Source organism: Stegodyphus dumicola, chromosome X2, assembly GCF_044657685.1.
Source record: "Stegodyphus dumicola isolate Sdum_Otavi_A_Nest chromosome X2, ASM4465768v1".
Classification (NCBI taxonomy): Eukaryota; Metazoa; Arthropoda; class Arachnida; order Araneae; family Eresidae; genus Stegodyphus; species Stegodyphus dumicola.
The window spans coordinates 192129889-192143636 of NC_140781.1; the positions used below are offsets into that span (position 1 = coordinate 192129889).

Consider the following 13748-nt stretch of genomic DNA (forward strand, 5'->3'; position numbering starts at 1 on the left):
ATGAAAAAAAGAAGTTTAAAATGTTGAAGAAATAACAACCTTTTCCCTTAGTTCTTTCTATTATTCATCGCAGCTTAACACATATTTTATTCTCTGTATTTTATCAATACTTTTCTTCATTCAGTCAGCTGATCCGGATACATATGACACGCTTGATCAGAAGCATATGGGAAAGGATACAAGTTTAAACCTACTGTTTTTTAAGGAAATTTTATTTAAAATTTGATGATCCCGTAGAGCCATGTATCTAATTGGCACCATTCTTCCCTAAGTGCAGAACAAGTTTTGTCAAGTCAAGCAATCTATTTTCTATAGCAAAGGTCGAAAACCTCATTGAGCCAAGAGCAGTAATAGAAGCAGAAAAAGAAAATACATCGAGGCAAGCTGCTACAAATAGCAATGAAAATAGAAACGAAACTTATTATTTAAAAAAGTGAGTTTAAATAAAGAACTTTTAATAGGTCAAGAGCGATTTAAAAAAACAAAGTGTCAATGTAACCATTTTAAAAAAAGCACAAATTTAAAAACATCGAAATTTAAACCTGTACATGATACTCGAAAACGATATCTAATATTTCCCTTAAAAACATTGCTACTAGACATGTAATGTCCATTAAAAAATTTCTCAAAATAAGGCTTAAAATTTAATCTGGGGGGTAGAAGGATAAGAGTTTTTTTGTAAATAGAAAATTAAATCGTTATATGATTCCCACAGCGCAAAAAATTGTTGCTAAAATGCTCATTATGTTTCAGCAAGTGTTCACTATGTCCCTTAAGTGTAAAATTTGCAGATATAACAGATAACGAATTTACCGAATTTTATCACATTTCATTGTCTATTATTAAACAATTTCGAGCATATTTTGCGCAGATGTATGAAGAAATTGCAAAGCAAATTATTTTAGCTACTATTAATGGTTTTATAGTAGATAAAACAACAATCTTTATCTTCAAGCTGGTCCAATCAATAATCATTGGCTATCAACAATTTTTAATCTTCAAGCTGGTCCGAAATTATTTATTTATTGCATCTTAAAAAATTTCGCTCTTAAATATATAGAACTTGTATTTAACTTACGACATCATAACAATAATTTTACTAACAAGAGTTTTTAATCAACGGGAACTATAAAAGTACATTTCCTAATTTCACATCTCCCCAGTCCATTATTTCCATAAAATTCTCTACAGTACTTTGAGCAACTGCGAGTGCACGTCTGAGATCATTATTTTAAGGCCTTTAACCAATTTTTCGAATACTATTTATGTACAATAGAAATCTCCTTAGTAAAACCATGAAATGCATTTTTAAGTTTGCCTGGTCAAATGAGTTATTTTAACATATCTTTCGTTAGAAATAAAAACAAGTTTGGGTACTGAAACATGTGGGACTATAGTCAAATAATGAAAGGTCACAAATTTTCGAACTTATACAGCTGCTTTGTAACAGAAGTGAAAAGAACGACGAATAACAAGTAATTACATCACGGAAAGAGGAATCCGGAATGTTCTACTATGGAATATCCATAAAATGCCATCATGACACAAGGCTTTCAAACTTTGACCAGTATCATCTTTATATCGGTATTTTGCTTCTGGTTCATAGCCTCCGTTTTTACTATAATGATAATCTGCCTTCTTGAATCGAATAGACTGTATATTGTATGTGCTCGTAAAGGCTATATATTGAACTTATTCCTGTAATATTTTTAAGGGGTATCAGCAACCCCTATACCGACAATGTTAAATTGGCCATTTTCGATGTACCTTTTCCCAAAATCTGCTGTAGATAAACGGCTTGAAATTCTTTGTGTAATTAAAGTATACCTATATGATTATGCTGAAATGAGCTTTTAAAATATTTTGATTTTTAGAGTAATTTACAGATTATTTTGTTAGGCATAGTAAAATTTAGCACTTTTCTCACACAAAAAATTTTTAAATTGTTTTTCCTTTGTTTATCACAAAAAGCTCATTCCAGTAAACATTACAAAACCTAATAAATAAGCCATAAAAATTTTAAATACATGTGAGCTGTAGTTCCTGAGAAAAGGTATATCGAGTATATAAAAAAAATACGTTTGGAGAAAAACGCGTTTTTATGTAAAAATCCTCATTTACCAAAGCATTCGATGACAAATTAAAACTAGATTTTTTTACAGTTCTAATTTTCATAGAGATTAAAGAATGGTATTTTTAAAAAGATAAATGTGTAGAGAATTTGAAAATTCAAAAATCCGAAATCCCTTTTTGAAGATTTTTGGGTTCCAACACACTTTAAAGAAATGCTTCGTTATTGTATTAAATAAAGACGCAATGTTACAAATTTTAATTTCAATAATTAGTACAACTCTTTCACGCATTCCTTTAGAAATTCACATCTGTATAGTGAGATCTCATATTAAATTCTCACAGAATGTTATCAAAGGCTACATATTTCATACGAATGTCTTTTCTTCTGTCTATCGATTAAAAAGATTCAGAAAGCCGCTCCATTTGCGTTTCAGAACCTTTCGTGAAAAAAATTGCCAATAAAGCCCAAAGGGCCAGTTTGTTTATAAGGGCTATTAATTTCGTTTTGATATTTTGTGTTGATTCACTATAAAAGGCGAATCATTTTTTAAATTGTTACTTCCAATTATTAGAGCCCTGTATTGTATTTAAAGGAATTAAATAATGAAGAATCTACATAAAAGTATGTGTCTCGCACTGTGATAAAACAACGGTACCTAGAGCCATCAAATTTTGAATAAAGTACGTCTCCACTTTCTAAAATTGGAAAGAGGGGGAAATGAGCATCTGGAAGCCAAAATTTGGAATTTGTGTTACTATCTATTTCATTTTTTGTAAAGCATTTGTGAGTTTTTGATTCAGAAAGCCAACGATTTCAAAGCGAGCAATGGCAACACTGTACAGAGAGCGGGGGGGGGGAAATAATCTCCAGCGCGCGAGACTGTGTATCGGAAATTCTAAAGATATGCTCTTTTAAATATTTTGTGATATTGCTGTTGAGCTTAATTTTATAGTTTAAGTGCGAAGAACATGATATTTAATAAATAAAGGTAATACACAAAACGTTAAAAAACGCCCCTTTGGGCGTAATATAAAATGTGAAAGCTTTCAGATTTAAGATTTTTTTTTCATTTATGTGTTGTCTTCCGTTGTTAGCTTCCAACTGAAGACAAACTGTCACTTCAAAACAGCTTAATAATATCTCACAGAAGCAATACGTACGTTACTCCTGCATATTAAATGACGATCCTTTCTCCATATATCGCAATTATGTGTTATTATGGAAATTCCCTAGAAACGTGAGAGCACACAAATAATAGGATACTGTATTTAGAGTAGCAGTGGCAATTTGACAACTTCAAATACCGAAATTGCTATAGTGTTCCAGAAAACACATAGACCTGAATCCTAAGCAAAGACAATTCAAGTTTTGATGGGCTCTGCTACCACTGTAATGACACCAATAGATCACAGATGACCTACCACTTTAATTTTGTTCTTGAACAATAGGGTGGAGGCAATACAAGCTAGAAACCGGAGGAAACATTGTTTCTTGAGAAATTTTGTTCCTCAAAAAGTGCTTCAGAAATGTATGTTAGGATGAGTTGATCTACATTTCAAGAATGCTTGATAAAAGAAAACACTATTTTTCTCGGACTAGTCGCTTTCATTTTTTCCACCACAGCGACTAACCATTGACAGAAAAGCGAAAGACAATGAATGAAAATGAACGTCATTTTTAACGCGAATGTAAAAATATGTCCATTATGATAATCTGACCATGTCATGACTCTGACGCTTAGTACATAAATTTCTGAATACTACATTACTCCCGTTTTTTACCATAAAAGCGAATTCTATCGAATTTATGGCTACAGCAAGCGCGAAGGCAAAATTTTCTTGTTTCCACTACTATTTTCTATATTAGCAATAAGAAGCTCTTAGCGAGTCCCTCCCCCCCCCCTCATTTTTTCCTTCAATTTATTTTTATTTTTTCAATTTTCTATGCTTAATGAAATAAAGATTAAAATAAAATAAATATGGAATGGCATTATTTGTATCAATGCGCTATATAATTGTAATTATGGAGAGCTGTAGATATAAGTGTGTATGCGAGTGATGATATATTTTGTATATAAAATAAAAGTAGCATATAGTTTAAAAGAGTGCATCTAGTGAAATAATTACCCACTAAAGGATACACGACAATAATGTTTATGAAATTAATTTCTAAAAACAATTTATTCGTGCTCAATTTAAAAAACTACGCATCAAAAACTGACTTCACCCATTTAATATTAAACTTTAAAACTCAATAACAAATATATAATAATAAACATGATTTTAATTAGTATTTTTTCAGAATAACTATGAAAATTTAAGTTTGTTCTGAATATTTTAAAAAGTCTTCTTAAACTAGACAGTTAAAAAGCGTTCTTTTCTAAGAGTTAAAATTTTTATCATTTACTTCATTTTTTTCCGCAGCGAAACTTGCGTTTACGTCCGAGTAGCACGCTCATTGTAAAAATCAGCAGTTATACGAGAATAAGACCAAATTAAAATCATTAGGGAATTTTATTCATTACAGCTAAAATATCGTTATTTCCGTGCTAGTTATAATCAAATTCGACAGCAGTTATTTATTGCATGAAGTTTTGGAACAAGATAAATAAAATAAAAATCCTTAGGCACCCTTAGGCAGCTGGAAATATACACTTAACATTCGAACGTGGAAGAAAAAAGAAATTGTTCTGGGATTATTATGGTCAATTTCTAATGAAAACTTTCCTTAGAGAATCGCTCACGCTATTTCTACACGAAGGTGGAAAGCCGTAGGTGAAGCGCATTCTTCATTTGTCACATGAATGATAAACAACGAGGGGACACAAACAAATTGCTTCTTTGAAACCCACGCTGTCAATCAAACTGTGGAAAGGTTTTGCAAATGACATTTTAAATACTGCAGGCCTTCCTTTTCCCACATTTAATTCAAAATTAGGGAATCATTAAAACGTTCCCACGAGTAAAGAAAGGGGGGGACAAATGAGGCGCTAAAAATCACTTTAATTTCTTTTTTTTTTGGGGGGGGTTAAAGAATTATAAATTATTTTGAAGATAAAGTATGAGTTTAGAATGTTTACTTCGTTTAACTTTTCGCTGAGCACTTAAAAGTTTTCATTTCCTTAGATAAATTTTGCTGAACAGACGAGTAAATCGAACAGAAAATAGGTAGAACAGATTTTTGCTTTTTTCATCCAAATAATAGAAACCATTTTGTGGTTCAGTAACAAATTTTAATACCTATAAATATCTGTAATGCGATATACATGAAATTAACCTACCGGAAAAATTTTTGAAGTATCGAGAATCACGGAAGCTTTTGTTTTAAAATATATCTTTCGTATACATATAAAGAAAAAAATCATGTCAGGTGAAAAATTTAGATTTTTTTCACTGCTCGTTATAAGTAGAATTGCTCTGTTTTCTATCACAATTTTGATTATAGATCGCGAAGAAGAATTAGAATACGCACTGAAGAAAGCAAACTTAATCCTCTGTTATTATGATTAATTATTATTATTGATTATGATTAAATTATTAACTATTAAAATCCTCATACATCCTCTGTGTAATTCTACAGCTTTTTGTATTTTAATGGATTCTGAAATCTATAAAAATGAGAAAGTTGAAATTCATGCGGAGGAGTGATAATAGTTCAGGAGCACCATCGTGTCGAATTTAGATGCGTTTACTCATTGTGGAAACCTGGACACCTAAAAAAAAAACATGGCGTCCTGAGCGAGGCTGTTGACAATGGATCCCACGGGATATTCCCACCACTGAGACATCATCTATTATCATGGAGGTTCCATGTCTATTACAAAGGGGAAAGAAAGAAAAAAAAAAAAAAAGGCTTCTCACAGTACCTAAAGAATTTAAAGAATAAAGGGAAGACATACAAAAAAAAAAAAAAAAAAAAATGTTTACGTGATGGTGCACAAGGGAGAGTTTCGCTTAGATTTTATTTACTTGCGGTTAAAAAATTTGAGTAATTATTTCGTTTCTACTCGCGGAAAAGTGAGAAAGCCCACTGATGTGAGACATGTATTTTATTTTGCTTAATGTTGATTTTATACTACTTTTATCTTAAGATTTCAACATAAAGCAATTCAGCAATTCTAAACATAAAATTTTATTTTTTATAATGTGCCAAGAAAGATTGATTTTACATATACTTTTTATAAATGATTTTCCGTATACGTGAGAATGATTGTCATTATGACAAACAAACACATTCACAAACTGTGAACTCATCTATCAATGTGTTATCAGTTCTAGAAAATTCCCATCCATCTTTCAAAAAGGCAAAGACCTTTTGCGTTAGTTATTCTTCCTCAGATACGATAAATATTCGCAAGACAGGTAGAGTTGGTTTTATTTCGAAGGGCCAACTCTAATATGATATTTTAAAATTTACTTTAAAGGAAATACAGAAGTTCAATTAATTACTTTTAAATACATGCTACAGCTTGAATATTTTTGCATACTCAAAAGGAAATGGGAAAAAGGTGTGAAACTATTTCACATAATTTACAAAATATTCAAAACATAGAAGTCTCAGATGACAAAATGCCCCATAATTAAAGCTCATATATGTAAACAAACATTTAAAGAAACATGCAACATTTATCTCTTCGGAACTTAAGAAACCTCATCCTCTATATGAATATGCATTGTGTTTAAATAACTTCGTTTAAAATATATGAAAAAATGTAAACTACAAAATAAGTGCGAAATAATGTAATTTAAGATCATAAAATCAAAATAATGATGATTTTTACAGTGAGGAAAGCTTTAAATGCTAAGAAAACTCTTTTATGATATTTCCGGCAGATTACTTCTAAAGAGTTCCAGATATAATTAAGACACAATAACACGCCGAACAAATACTGAAGTATGATTTTACGAACCATCGAAACTAGTCCTGTGAAAATTTGAAAAAATAACGCTGATTTTTGTTGTTTAAATTCTGAATTAGTTCCAGATATCTTCACAAAATTTGCGTCCTAGTATTACAGTGTTGCTTCAAATAATGTGAACTAAAACTGTAATATTTTATTGATATTTTCTATTTTTATGAGTTAAGCATGTATCAAAATATAACAAAAAATTGACGTTTAGTTAAAAAAAATTAAAAATTTACGAAATGTCTACAGTTTTTTTTTTTTTTTTTAAATTCACTTTTATTCTCATTCTTCTTGGAAAGAAAAAAAAAAAAAAAAAAAACACACACACACACATTTTGGAGCAGACCTTTTAAAGATTAATCACATCTTAACAAGGTGAACAAATATCTTATGTGAAAAAATTAAGATGAAATGAGATAATTAAGATTCTTTCACATCTTGTTGAGATGTAAAAAAATATCTTACGATCTAACCTTATTTTTAACACTGTTTGTTACATTTATGAGCATTCAAAAATTTTAAATTAAAATATTGTTACTAAGGTACTGAAGAAAATAAAACTGTGCATTTTTAACAAGAGTTAAAAAAGTTGTACAGTGATAGAAAAATGGTGAAAAAAGTTATCCTTCATCTTATCCAAAGCTTGTGTGACCCCTTAAGAAACACAAGCTTTTAGCAGTGAAAAAAAAAAAAAAAAAAAAAAAAATGAAAATAAAAATAAAAAAAAACTAAGGAAATTTAAGGTATCCCATATCATAATCAAAAATAAGAATTTTAAAATACATATATTTCAGCAAAAGAAAATTCAGAATTTTGCAAGCAGCATTAAAGTTGCTAATTCAGAAATCAAACAACAAAAATAAGCGTTATATTTTCAAAATTTTCACAGGACTAGTTTCGATGGTTTTACCGAACCACCATCCTCAGCTGCAAAACCGCAAATGAACAAGATAGGAAATAATGATTAGATAAGATATGATTCTTGTCCAGGCTTTCTTATCTTATCTAATCACTATTTCCTATCTTGTTCATTTGCGATTTTGCAGCTGAGGATGGTGGTTCGGTAAAACCATCGAAACTAGCCCTGTGAAAATTTTGAAAAATATAACGTTGATTTTTGTTGTTTGACTTCTAAATTAGTATTTGTTCGGCGTGTTATTGTGTAAGTATTAAAGTTATCGCTCTTTTTTTAAGGATACTTAATTTATTTTGCTTAAAGTTGAATTAAAGTTATTCGAAAAATCTAATAAACTTTATTTAGTTTATAATTATGTTAGCGGCTCTTTTTAACGCAATCTAGATTTTATTTATTCAGAGAATTACAAATTAAGATGGCTTAAAATTGCATTGTTATTTTTTTTTTTTCTCCTAAAATTATATCTCTGTATAAACTGGTTTTCATTTTAAATAACACAGCATTAAAAAATAAATTTTTTAAACTACAAAGCAATAGCATTAACAATATAATTATGTGTAAAATAAGTGAAGATAAAATGCAGTTGGATAAAGGTCGGATTACCTTATTTTAAGAACAAGAATCTCGGAACATATGCGTTCTCGGGAAAGGGTGCATATGACCTCGTACTTGTGAGCCTCCAATTAAAAAACTAAGTATCATTTATTGATGCAATTATTTGTTCTCGGGAAAGGGTGCATATGACCTCCTACTTGTGAGCCTCCAATTAAAAAACTAAGTATCATTTATTGATGCAATTATTTGTTCTCGGGAAAGGGTGCATATGACCTCGTACTTGTGAGCCTCCAATTAAAAAACTAAGTATCATTTATTGATGCAATTATTTGTTCTCGGGAAAGGGTGCATATGACCTCCTACTTGTGAGCCTCCAATTAAAAAACTAAGTATCATTTATTGATGCAATTATTTGTTCTCGGGAAAGGGTGCATATGACCTCGTACTTGTGAGCCTCCAATTAAAAAACTAAGTATCATTTATTGATGCAATTATTTGTTCTCGGGAAAGGGTGCATATGACCTCCTACTTGTGAGCCTCCAATTAAAAAACTAAGTATCATTTATTGATGCAATTATTTGTTCTCGGGAAAGGGTGCATATGACCTCCTACTTGTGAGCCTCCAATTAAAAAACTAAGTATCATTTATTGATGCAATTATTTGTCTCCCTCGACACTTTCCTCTGATGACCACGTCCAGGACACTTTACAAATATTAATTTCAGTGATTAGAAAGCGTATTACACGTACGTTACACGAGTCTGTGACAGACCAAAGTAGGATGTGAAGAAATAAGAGGAAGTTATGTAACTCTGGTAACAAAATTTTCAAGATATTGATAAGAAGACTCTTGCAACATTTCTACTCTGAAGATGATGCGGACGGTTGAAATTCCTGTCGTTGTTCGATTCTTGCATATCTTTTATTAGTTAATTCTTCCCTTAGAAACTCTTTATTGGATTTTCTATGCTCCTATATCATTATGTGAATATTCAGAATTCACTTTCAAGATTATTTAATGGATAAGCTATAATCGACTTCTTCCTGAAGACCAAATGCTGTTCAAAGTTGAAGAAAAAATCCTTTGTACTAGAGTTGATGCATTTTGCAGGGAAACTGATTAACTAGACGTGCAATCAATCAGTCTCTTTTAAAAATCCCAGACACAGATATGTGGCTGAAAGTGGATATCACCGTTATTAAATCCCGGACTCTGCTTAATTCCGGAAGTCTGGTAACCCAAGATAAGAGTGCTTACGGTTTTAACACAAAATACAGTTTACATGGTGTACTGAAAGTTCTATACGTTCTTCAAATTAGCAAGTAATCTCTTAGACAATTTATACCGTCAAATAAGTAGACTATACAATTTAAGTTATCATTATCATTAAAGTACATACGTTGGAGTTTAAATTCCCCCCAGGAGTTTAAAAAATAAGGATGAAAGGGTTTATTTTCAGAATCTTATGCAGGTACAATGGATAACGTGTCCACTAAAGTCTTTACCCGGTCTTTATTTTTGCAATCATTGGTAGAAGACATATACTTCCAGTTACAAATGGGTTTTAAAAGACGTTTTCATATTTTTAAATTAAAAAAAAAATTAATAAAATATAACTTTTTACACATTCCTCCAGTCACTAGTCTTACATTTAGAAAAGTTTTATATTTGTTATAAAAAAGAAAGAAAAAAAAAAGAAATAAAGTTTGACTCTGACCGACACATTAATTTCAAAATTTGCGATTTTGACGTCATTTACATTAAGGGGGCGGTTATTAAATAAATTAGAATAATTCGAGGTGGCCTTTTTCTCCTTTAGCGTCATTCAGTGACATTTTGTCATTTACTTATGTCTTTATTTATAATTTTGTTGCATTTCCTATGCCGGAAGAATTTTTATACAAGCAATTTAGAAATTTTCGAAGTCTAAAAATACATTATCAATATTCTCATGAATTGTTTTCGACTTTAGAATTATAATCTAGCAATCGTAAAAAAAATCCCTAAAGTACACATATTTTTCATTTTTAATTAATGCAAATAATATTACGAGAGCCACTGTTTTCTGGAACACGAATTTTGTAAGTTGCTGGGAAAAGATCTTCATTTTGAAAAAAATTATTTCGCCCAATATTTTTCAAGATAATCTGCATAGAAATGCCCGTCAGGTAATCTCTTAAAATCAGAACCTTTTTTTAACCAATATTTTTAGGTACGTACAAATGCAAATATTTCGCTGTTCAGTTTGTGTACGGCCCCTGAATATCATTCTCGCTTTTAATATCAAATATCTCACACAAATTTTGTCCTACCGAGGTCAAACTTCATGAGTTTTATTTTTTACAACTAATACAGAATTATCCTAAACGTCAGTATAGGGACTAAAGGAACATATAAAAAACTAGATTTCGTATTTTACAAAGTTGATTTCTCTAAATTTATAAGAATACCAATAACACGAATATTTGCATCATTTAAACATTTTTTTTAGCTGGAGATATATGTGCACGACCAACGGTTGCAAAAATAAAGGCTTAGCAAGGGCTTTTATGGATACAGTGTATAATCATTGTGGTGTATTTTAGAAAATCGGGAATTTATTTTCAGCTTTAGAAATTAGTTATAATAAGAACAGAATTAACGATTTCAACTTAATTCGCAATTACATCTAAATATGCTTATTAAGATCATTTTAATTACGGAGCGCAGTTATATTTCATTAAGAATATAAAGGCTAATCATAAAATACGAACTGTAAAAATTTAGCATGAAAAATATCTCTAAAACATCATTTAAAAGATTATTTAAATTTAATTTATTATTACTAATGATAAGGAAATTAAATGTACAAGAACATTATAAGACATTCGTATGTGCTGCATAATTGAACTACGAAGGTTATACTGCTTCGTAGTTTATAATAATCCAAACTTGATCAGAATTCTACAATTCATAATTGAGAAATAGTTTTGTATATGAGGATTTTTACTATGTAACTTGTAAAAAAGAAAAGAAAAAAGAAAGGAAGGAACAATGTTTACTTTCTAATATCGTTAAAAAAAAGCTTAAGAAGCAAGTAAGACATATTAAAAATGATGTGTTCAATAATATTCATTATAACACCCATAAAATAACATAGATTAAAAGTAAATGAAAAAAATTTGTAACACGAAATTCATTGCTAAATATCAAAAACTAGTACTGTCATTCGTTTAGGCTACTAAAATGGAATATTAAAATAACTGTTGAGACTTTGGGAGAGATTATAATTTAAATTTTTAATAAAATAGTTAATAGTTCAATATAAAAATATTTTAGTAAGTAAATTATAAGAAAGTGACAACAGAAAAAAACAGTGACAGTTCATTTGCAGACTTACCATTCAAACTTGGTAGGCAAAACAAACCACGTTTCTGATTCGTGGACTCCACTTTACGAAACCAGCATCTGTCAGATGCAGCATAAAAGGTATACAGTAAGTTTACTAAACGTTGGTGATATTTGAGTGACTGTTTACGTTCAACACAAACCAATAAGGGAAATTTTGACCTGAAGTTAGAACAGTTACACGAGTATCTAGAAAGCAATGTCCCGTGCCGCACAGTCGTGATCGCTAACCTGTTTTGATTCCGGGTGAATTCGTACGGCCTCAGGCAAATCCTGTTTCCCTCTCACCTTTTACGACCATTACGAGCATGCGTCGCGCCATCTGCAGGCTGATGTGTGCTCTACCGCGCGGAAAATAGGACCTAAACATTTCCCAAATTGCCGAATAGAGAAGCAAGGCTTATATTGCCAGAATAAAGACTAATAAGAAGATCAATACTTAAGATAATTACATCAATTATATATAAGTGAATTTAGTGAGAGGACAAGAAAGAAGGAGGTCATCATTAATTACAGGATTAATAACAAGAACATTATAGGACTAAAATTAAGAGAGTTTAATTTCTAAAATTAGAAGTATCGGAGCCCAATAGAAGACCTTCAGGAAAGAGGAACGAGAACCAATAAATAAATAAAATGACTAATAAAATCATTACTAGTTAAAAAAAATTAAATACGTCATTATTAAAATAATTAATATTTAAAGTAATTAAACAATTTAAAGTTAAGTAATTAAATAATTAAAATTTAATAAAATGCAAAGAGATAAATTAAAATTTAATGAGCGATTTTTAATATAATTTTATTATTAAAAATAAAATTTTCAAGATCAAAATTCTATTGAAATTGTTGTTTAGTTATATAAAAGAAGTGGAGCCTTCTTATTTAGGGATCTGGTGCACTTCGCCTAGTATTATGAATTATCCCCAAAACTAAGAAGTATCGGTGGGCTACGGGCTCAGTTTAAGTCTTGAAAATTAATACTGTGAAGAGACTTTTAAAAATTTATAAATGGTGAATGGGTCAGCAACCATTTTTTTTATTACTAAAGGCGCATATTTTAATTAAAAAAATCCAATAATTAATCCTAATCACAATTTGATAATAATAAACAACAACAACAACAATAATAATAATTATGGTTTCAAATATGTTGCCCATCAGCGGCTGAGCGGTAAAGTCACTGACCCTGGTAGTTCTACTCGGGCTCGAGCCCCAGCGATCGGGCTGGCTGAATGGGAGTTTTCTTGGTTTTCTCCACGTGCAACGTACATGTAAGCCAGTTTCTCTTTCAAAGTCCTCCAGGAAGGCATCCCTCTCTATACTTAGATAGCCCTCGAGTTACATGCTTTACTCAATTAATTAACTTAAGCCAATATAGTCTTTGAAGTACGTACATTTATATAAAATAAAGCTTATATAAACACGTAATAACTCAATTAAAATTAAAAGTATGTGCATAAAATAATACACGTTTTGAGAGTCTAAACGGGAGCGGGCAGCTGAAATGCTTCACTGTTAAAGAAAAGTAACCATTTCAAATAAATTAAGTTACTTGATCGGAGGGCCATTGTGACTGTTGTATATAATAGCACAGCAGAAGGTAACAGGTGAGTTGAATACGATAACCACAAATTAGCAGAAGGTGAACCTAAAGGCAAACAGACAAATCAGTCAAATATGCCCTTTCGTCTTGATGTTCTTTATATACATTTGCAGTAAATTTGACTTAATCTCTTCCCACCATCATTTATCTGCCTTAAAATGAATTGAGTTAGATAAACATATCTCTGTCTGTATGTTCTGAGTAAGTAGTAGAATGTTTTTCAATTTCACATATTTTCCACATTCATTGTTACGAAAACTTCCAACGGTGATGAATTGCGTTCTCCGTTTTTAAATGTGTTCT

The 13748-nt window shown here is 30.5% G+C and overlaps 1 protein-coding gene across 1 annotated transcript in view; it reads right to left on the bottom strand.

The window, feature by feature from the left end:
- Nucleotides 1-12090, bottom strand: part of LOC118183176 (tyrosine-protein phosphatase 10D-like) — a 131983-nt gene extending 119893 nt beyond the window's left edge. Inside the window, exon 1 of the mRNA XM_035352621.2 lies at nucleotides 11832-12090. The gene's annotated coding sequence lies outside the window, so the exon portion shown is untranslated. The remainder of the gene's footprint in view (nucleotides 1-11831) is intronic.
- Between the last annotated feature and the right edge of the window lie 1658 nt (nucleotides 12091-13748).